Genomic DNA, 9,789 nt, shown 5'->3' with positions numbered 1-9,789 from the left:
GCATTACTCAGTGCTCATCATGGTAAGTGTACTCTTTAATCCCCATCACCTGATACACTATTTTAAATAGGGTAGTCCCAAAACCAAAATGACTTTCCAAATTAACACCATCTAAGTTTAATGTAAACTTCTCAGAAGGGCACAGTTCTGAAGTTAGTCAAATAACACCTTCATTAGGAAAAATATTAGGCTGGTTCTTGGTTCCTAAGGATAAAATTGTGTGATAAAAATAAAATTAGTCAAGAACTACCTATAATGATCAGCATAAGCTGATGAAACGTGCCAACTTATTTCTAGAATGTAAGCAATTTTTCAAGTATTTCTGACCAATAACAGCATTTAATTACCATAGGCTCATTAGACAAGATAGACATTTGCTCTATAGTCAATTTTATGTTTATTAACTTGATTATAAGTCTGTCCTTAACATATTCTTCTTGATTTCATTATTTAATTTGTTATTAGGTCACGGTTGGCTAAATAAAATAAGTTTGTATATATGTATATAATCACTTTTATATATCACATATATAGGCAATTAATAGCACATATAAGTTGAGAATGTCTCTAGGAATTTTATCTTCAAAGTTTTTTAAATTTTATCTTTTAACATCCAATCTTATTATGCAAAGTAAATTAACTATGAAATCAATCTTTTACATTATGAAATCTCCCATTTTCAAATTGCAACTATCCCATTCTAACCTATTTTATATGAAAACATATTTTAGTCTAAATGGTTGTACAAAGAGACACCTGCATGGCTTAGTTTGCCTTTGGTTTAGGTCATGATCTCAGGGTCCTGGTAAGGAGCCCATGTTGGACTCCCTGCCCAGCTGGGAGTCTGCTTCTCCCTCTCTCTGCTCATGCTCTTTCTCTCTCTTTGTATCTCTCAAATAAATAAATGAAGTCTTTAAAAAATAAAAATAAATAAATAAATTGCTGTATGAAAATCTGTATTCTCCTCTGTGTCTGATAATGCTAAGCATTTAGATGAGAAAAATGTTTAGTCTGAACACTGAATTACTAAATGTCCAATTGCCTGACATTGTAGAAATAAGACATCTAGATTACAGAATTTTTGCATTTTAAGTGGATCCATATGTATTTACTCAAAGTCTTAGGTTCATGAGATTGGAGAGCGTAATGAATCCTTTAATAATAATAGCCTTACTGATTTTTATTAAAATATTATAAACTTATTATAATTATGTATGTACTACTTAGATATACACCAAATTACGTATAAGTGTATAGCTATTGTCTCATTTGCATAAGATCAACCCATCAGAATAAACATCTGCTGAAGGGATAAATTTTTTTATTATACTCAATGCTCTATGCATTGCATTAGGTTCCTTAGAGTTATATGTTATTTAATATTTATATGTATTCTATGAGGTACATTTTTGAGTCTTAATTTTACATATGAGATGATCAAAACTCATAGAGGTAAGATAACTTGCTTAATTTCCTAAAGAGTTTAGTAAAACTGTATTTTGAAATTTATTCAACTTCAGTCTACTGTATCTCATTGTTCTAGGAGAATAAAATGTGATTTCTATATATTTGAAAGATACATTTTTAATATTGAAGTATTCAATGTTTATAAAATACATATTATACATTTTATTGCCCTAAGCTGAGCAAAATCTATTCAGAAGTATATTAAACATTCCTTGTTGTTTAAAATTCATGCAAATAAGATGCATTCACAACCAAAAAAAGAAAAAAAGAAAAAAATTGTCAATGGAAACTAAACCAATAATGATACAGATGATACAATAAATAGATAAGGATATTAAAATTGTAACTTAAAATGTAACTAAAACCTTATACCATGTGTTCAAGAAGGAAGAAGAAAATATTAGCATTAACATAGAGAAATGGTGAATATAAAAAGACATTGAATTTCTACAGAGGAAAAGCAATGTGATGGGAAACAAATACTATAGGGTTAACTGCAGAAGAGATCAGTGAGCTTGAAATATAGTAATAGCAAATTTTTAAAATATTTATTTATTTATTCATGAGAGAGGTAGAGACATAGGCAGAGAGAAAAGCAGCCTTCTTGCAGGGAGCCTGATGTGGGACTCAATCCCCAGATCCAGGATCATGCCCTGAGCCAAAGGCAGATGCTTAACTGCTGAGCCACCCAGGCATCCCTAGTAATAGAAATTATCCAAAATAGAATACTCAGAGAAAAAGCTGAAGAAAACAACAACAAAAAAAGAACAGGGTATCAATGCAATGTAGAAAACAGTCAATGGCCTAATCTTTCTGTAATTAGCTCCTTAAAGGACAGGAGAGAAAGAAAAAATTAAAGTAATGGCCCAGCATTTTTTTCAAGTTTGATGAAAGCAAATCCCAGGTAGAAGAAACATGAAGAAAATTCTACCAAGAAGGAATACTGGAAGCTTTCCCAGTAAGATCGGAAACAAGAAAGGATGTTTTTTCACTGCTTTTATTACACATTTTACTGGAAGTCCTAGCAATGCAATAGGACAAGAAAAGGACATGAAAGGTATACTGATTAAGAAGAAGGAAATAAAACTGTCATTGTTCCAAAACATGGCATGATTATTTATGTAAACTCCATAAAATTCAACAGAAAATCTCCTGCAACTAAAAAGTTATTATAAAAGGTTGCAGGACACGAGGTTAATTTACAAAAGTTAACTGGTTTTTTTTATATACCAGCAATGAATAAGTAGAATTTGAAATTAAAAACAATACCATTTACACTAACACTCCTATAATAAAATACTTGTACAAATCTGAAAAAAATATATACAAGATCTATATGAGGAAAACCATTAAACTCTGATGAAAGAAATCACATAAATAAAGGAATAAAATAAATGGAGAGATAATCCATAGTCGTGGATAGAAAGACAATATTTTTAAGATATCACTTTTTCCCAATTTGACCTACAATGCAATATTAATCAAAATCTTAAGTCTATTTGTGAATATTGACAAAGTTAATCTAAAGTTTATATGGTAAAGCAAAAGACCCAGACTACCCAACACAATATTGAAAAAGAATGAAGTCAGGGACACCTAGGTGGCTCAGCAGTTAAGCATCTGCCTTCAGCCCAGGGCATGATCCTGGAGACCCAGGATCAAGTCCCACGTCGGACTCCCTGCATGGAGCCTGCTTCTCTCTCTGCCTCTCTCTCTGTGTGTCTCTCATTAATAAATAGATAAAATCTTTTAAAAAAATGAAGTCAGAGAACTTACACTATCTGACTTCAAGATTTACTATAGAACTACAGTGATCAGGACAGTATGGTATTGGCAAAAGAATAAACAAATAAATCAATGGGACAGAACAAAGAGTGCAGAAATAGACTCACATAAATACAGTCAACTAATCTCTGAAAAGGAAGCGAAGAATACTATGGAGCAAAGATTGTCTTTCAGCAAATGGTGCTAGAAAAAGCATCCACATGCAAAATCATAATAATAATAATAATAATAATAATAATAGAGACACAGACCTTACACTCTACACAAAATTAGACATCAATATAAGTGTAAAACATAACACAATAAATCTCTTATAAAAAACATAGGAGAAAACCTAGATGACCTTGGATGGCAATGGTTTTTTAGATCCATTATTGAAAGCCCAACGCATAAAGGATTGATAAACTTGACTAAATTAAGAGATTGAAATTATATACTTCTGCTCTGCAAAAATACAGTCAAGAAAATGAGAAAACAAGCCACAAACTGGGAAAAAATATTTCTAAAACATATAGCTGATAAATGACTGTTACTCAAAAATGTAACCTTTTAATACTCAACAACAACAACAACAACAAAACCATTTAGAAAATAGGCCAAAAAATCTGGGCAGCTTACCAAAGAACATGCACAGCTGGCAAATAAGAATATGAAAAGATGCTCAACATCATTTGTCATTAGGGAATTACAAATTAAAACAATAGTGAGCTTTTCCACCTACTACCCCATCCCCCAGCATCCCCTTCTGATTGTATCCCACTTACTTCCAGCTCTGGGTTCCTGCTAGGTTAGAGTACCATTGACTCTTTCCAGCCATTGTCATGATCATCTACTGGGACCTCATCAGCCATGATGAGCTGGGTTGTGCCTGGAGATGGAGGGGAATATAGCCAGTAAGACACTGATGAGCCACTCATTGCTGAAAATGCTTTTGCTAAAGGCCCTGAGGGCAAAGGTACCCAACACACCGTCATCACTGGTGTTGATATTGTCATGAACTACCACTTGTAAGAGACCAAATTCACAAAAGAAGCCTACAAGTAGTACATCAAAGATTATATTAAATCAATCAAAGGGAAACTTAAAGAACAGTATCAAAAAGAGTAAAATTTTTTATGACAGGGGCTACAGAAAAAAATCAAGCACATGCTTGCTAATTTCAAAAACTACCAATTCTTTCTTGATAAAAACATGAATCCAGATGACATGGTTTTTATCCTGGACTACCATGAAGATGGTGTGAGCTCATATGTGGTTTATTTGAAGGCTGGTTTAGTGTGAAAGAGTATTAACGCATTTGGATGTTATTAATGTCCCACTTTGGATGTTATCACCTATTGCCATGACTGGCTGCTGCTTTTCATCCACACAGCACCAGAATTTAACAAAGGGACTGTTGTCATCTTGAACTCTTCGTTTATTTTGACCTTGATTTATTGGAGCAGAGTCATTGTTTTTAAGAAAAAAAAAAAACATGTCATGTAGTTGTCAAAAAATAAAAAGCACTTAAATTCAAAACAGCAATGAGATACCAATTCACATCTATTAGAATGGCCAAAATCCAAAATTCTGATAACATCAAATGCTAATGAGGAACAACAGTTTTAGAATGTATTAGAACAGCCTCTAATAAGGAACATCAGTAATTCTCATTTATTGCTGCTAGAAGTGCAAAATGATAAAGCCACTTTGGAATATAGTTTGAACTTTCTTACAAAACTAGATATGTTCTTTTCTTAAAATATTTTATTGGGATGCCTGGGTGGCTCAGCGGTTAAGCACCTGTGCTTTTCTAAAAAAAAAAAAAAAGAAAGAAAAGAAAAGAATATTTATTTATTCATGAGAGACACAAAGATTCCAGAATCATGCCCTGAGCCAAAGGCAGATGCTCAACCACTGAGCCACCCAGGCATCCCACTATGTTCTTATCATGAAATATATCAGTTATGTTTCTTAGTATTTATTCAAATGAATTGAAGTCTTAATGTCCACACAAAATCCTGTATATGGAAGTTTATAGCAACTTAATTCATAATTGCCAAAACTTGGAAGTAACCAAGATGTCTTTCAGTAAGTAGACATATACTTTGGTAAATACAGACAGTGGAATATTATTCAGCATTAAAAAACAAGCTACTAAGCCAGGAAAAGATGTAGAGGAAACTTAAATGCATGTTACAAAGTGAAAGAAACCAGTCTGAAAAGGCTACATATTATAGGATTCCAATGATATGATATTCTGGGAAACACAGAACTACGGAGACACTAAAAGGATTAGTAGTTGCCAGAGGTCACCTTAGGGAGGTTGCAAAGGAAAAGAGGCAGCGCACAGAGACTTTTTAGGACAGTGAAACTACTCTGTGTGATATTATAATGGCAGATGCATGCCATTATCCATTTGTCAAAAGCCATAGAAAATACAGGGCCAGGGGGGAACTCTAATGTAAATTATGGACTCTGGGTGATAATGATCTGCCAATGTAAGTTTGTTAATTATAACAAAAGTACCAGCCCATGCAGGAAGTTGATCGTGACACTGTTAAATATGAGGGGAGAGGATGTAAAGAAAAATATCTGTAGCTTTCAGTCAAATGTTTTTGTGAACCTAATGCCACTTTAAAAATTGCTCCAAAAGGGGCTCCTGGGTGGCTCAGTTGGTTGTGCATCCGGCTGTGGATGTCAGCTTAGGTTGTGATCTCACAGGCCATGATCTCGTGGATCATGAGATGGAGCCCACGTGGGGCTCCACACTCAGCTGGGAGCCTGCTTGAGACTCTGTCTCTCTTCCTCTTCCTCTATCCCTCCTCCCCTACACTCTCACTCTCTCTCCAAAATAAAGAAAATAAATATTTTAAAAAATTATTCTAAACCATAAAGTCTTTTTTTAAAAAGACAAATAGGATAAAATCATAGTTAGTTATAAGGTGCTACATTTTACCTAGATATTTATGTCTATTAGAACTCTTTGATAGAATTATCTGTTCTATATTTTAATATCAAAAGAAGTCTTATTTGGGATTGTTTTTGTTTTTTAAATAAAATCTACCTATGGCTTAAAAAAAGAATTGTTCCAAGGTATATCATAATCAAATCAGCATTCAATAAGAGATTTTGCACAAGGAAAAGGTAAGCTATGAAAACAGAGAGTTCTAAAGTTCTCTGCAAGGGAACTAAGTGAATCAGGGAGAGAGTATAAGGAAGTTCAGGCTGAAAGGCACTCTTGAAAACAATGAAACAAATGAAAGTAACCCTGACAGTAGTTCAAATCGACTTTGAAAAATCAAAGAAAGTCAGTACATTTAATTAGAAAAGACAGTATTTGCATATTTCTTCCTTTTTCTTCTTTTAGCTTATTTTAAAAAGCAATTGTATAAACCAATACATATAAAATTTACTGTTGGCCCTATAATATAATACAAATATAATAATATTTGACAATTAATGCATAAAGTAGGCAGGTGGGAACAGAACTACATAGGAGTAAGAAAGAGACACTAGACAAATCCTTAAGAACAAATAAAGAGAATCCAGAAGAACAAATGGAAAGAACCAAGAATAGTAAATAGGAAAGTTATTTTTAACAAACAATAAATATATACTTCCTCTTTCTTTCTTTTTCTCCCAGCATCTTTTAAAAGGATTAATTATATATAAAGTAAAAATTATAACAATGTATTGTTGGGCTTGTATCACACATAAATTCGTATTAATTTAGTATAAATCTGAAGTAGATTCTGATAAGATATATATGATAAGCCCTAGAAGAACCACCAAGAAAATAACACAAAACATATAGTAAAAATAAATCTAAAGAATTAAAATGTTAAACTAGGAAATATTTACTTTATACAAAAGAAGGCAATAAAAGAGGAACAGAAGAACAAAAAAGATTTGAGACATGCAAAAAACAGAGAAAATTATCACACAAAATCCAACTTTATCAATAATAACATAAAAGGTGAGTGGATTAAACAATTCAAGCAAAAAGCAGAGATCAGCAGATTGTATTAAAAAACAAGATCAAGGCCATCTGGCTAGCTCAGTTGTTAAGCACCTGTTTTGGGCTCAGGTCATGATCTCGGGGTCCTAGGATGGAGCCCCACTTTGGGCTCCCTGTCGAGTGGGGAGTCTGCTTCTCCCTCACCCTTGGCCCCTCTCCCTTCACCCCTTTCTCTTGCTTGTGCTCTCTCTCTCAAATAAATAAATAAAATCTTTAATAAAGAAAAAAAGATCTAACTCTGTAAGAGATACACACTTTAGATTCAAAGGTAAATGTAGGTTGAAAGGAAAAGAATGGAAAAACAAATACAAACAGCAGCCATGAGAGAGCTGTAGTGCTATGATAGTATCAGACAAAATAGCCTTTAAAACAAAGAGGTTAGTAGAGATAAAAGACATTTTGTAATGATAAAAGGGTCAATTCATCAAGAATATTTAACAATTCTAAACACATCTGTACATAATAACCAAATCTCAAGTTACATGAAGCCAATATTGACAGAATTTAAGGGAAAAACTGACAATTCAAGAGTAATAATCAGAGACATTAATATTTCAGTTTCAATAATGACTAGAACAACTAGACAAAGGGGCAACAAGTAACGAGACTTAACACCATAAACCAACTAGACCTAACAGACATCATTAGAACAATCTACTCAGCAACTGAAAAAGACATATTCTTCTCAAGTACATGTGAAACATTCTCCATGGAACACTTGGGTGGCTCAATGGTTGAGTGTCTGCCTTTGGCTCAGGTCATGATCCCAGGGTCCTGGGATCCAGCCCTGCATCGGGCTTCCCACAGAGAGCCTCCTTCTCCCTCTGCCTATGTCTCTTCCTCTCTGTGTCTCTCATGAATAAATAAATAAAATATTTTTAAAAAGAAAAAGAAACATCCTCCAGGATAGATCATAAGCTAGGCCATAAAACAATCTTCGATGAATGTAAAATTATTAAAATCATTAAAAACATTAAAATGTTTTTTGACCACAATGGAATAAAGTTATAAATCAATAATGAGAAATTTAGGATATTCACAAATATATGGAAATTAAACAACATATTCCTTAGTATCTAATGTGTCAAATAAGAATCCACAATGGAAATTAGAAAATATTTTAGGATTAAAATATTGATATAACAAACCAAAGTTATAAGAATGCAATCAAATCAGGTTTTTTTTTTTAATTTTTATTTATTTATGATAGTCACAGAGAGAGAGAGAGAGAGGCAGAGACACAGGCGGAGGGGGAAGCAGGCTCCATGCACCGGGAGCCTGATGTGGGATTCGATCCCGGGTCTCCAGGATCGCGCCCTGGGCCAAAGGCAGGCGCCAAACCGCTGCGCCACCCAGGGATCCCCTCAAATCAGTTTTTAGAAAGAAATTTATAGGGATCCCTGGGTGGCGCAGCGGTTTGGCGCCTGCCTTTGGCCCAGGGCGCGATCCTGGAGATCCGGGATCGAATCCCACGTTGGGCTCCAGGTGCATGGAGCCTGCTTCTCCCTCTGCCTGTGTCTCTGCCTCTCTCTCTCACTGTGTTCCTATCATAAATAAATAAAAATTAAAAAAAAAAGAAAAAAAAGAAAGAAATTTATAGCTCTAAACACCTATATTAAAAAGGAAGAAAAATCTCAATTTAATATCCTAATCTTTCATCTTAAAGCAATAAAAAAAAAAACAACTGAGTCAAGCAGATGGAAAGAAATCATAAAAATTAAATCAGACATCAATGCAATAGAAAATAGAAAAATGAGAACAAAAATCAAAAACAGTAAAACTTCATTCTTTGAAGAGATCAAAAAAACATGATAACACTTTAGCTAGACTGACCAAGAATAAGAGAGAAGACTCAAATTGCTAAAATCAAGTACGAAAGAAGGGCTTCATTATTGTGCTTTTCAGACACCATCAAGGAAGTGTCAAGATGATACACAGAACAGAATTTATAAATCATGTATCTAATAAGGTACATTTATCTAGAAGTAAAGACAACTCAATATAGAAATGTACAAAAGATCTAAATAAATCCAAATCCAATATATAAATCCAAAGAGATCTCCAAAGAAGATATAAATGGCCAATCAGCACATGAAAAGAAGCTCAATGTTAATAGCCACTGGGGAAATCCAAATCACAACACAGTAAGATACCACTTTGTATCTACCACATAGCTATAATCAAAAAGACAGACAAAAACAAATGTTGGCAAGGCTGTGGAGAAATCCAAATGCTTATACGTTGCTAGTAGAAATGAAAAATGAGACAGCCTTAGTGGAAAACAATCAGGCTGTTCCTCAAAAGGGTACAAAAAGAAGTACCATATTACCAAGCAATCTACTCCTAAGTGTTCAACAAAATCATATATTACACAAAAACTTTATGATCACAGTATTATTCATAATAATAAAAATGTGGAAACAAATGTCCCTCAACTGATAAATGGGTAAATAAAATATAATATATCCATATAATGGAGTATTGTTTGGTATTAAAAAGGAATCAAGCACTGATAAATGCCACAGGGTAGATGAGCC

Source organism: Vulpes vulpes, chromosome 1 (genome assembly GCF_048418805.1).
Source record: "Vulpes vulpes isolate BD-2025 chromosome 1, VulVul3, whole genome shotgun sequence".
In the NCBI taxonomy this organism is placed as follows: domain Eukaryota; kingdom Metazoa; phylum Chordata; class Mammalia; order Carnivora; family Canidae; genus Vulpes; species Vulpes vulpes.
The sequence above is the reverse complement of the archived record's forward strand: the minus strand, read 5'-3'. Positions refer to the sequence as shown.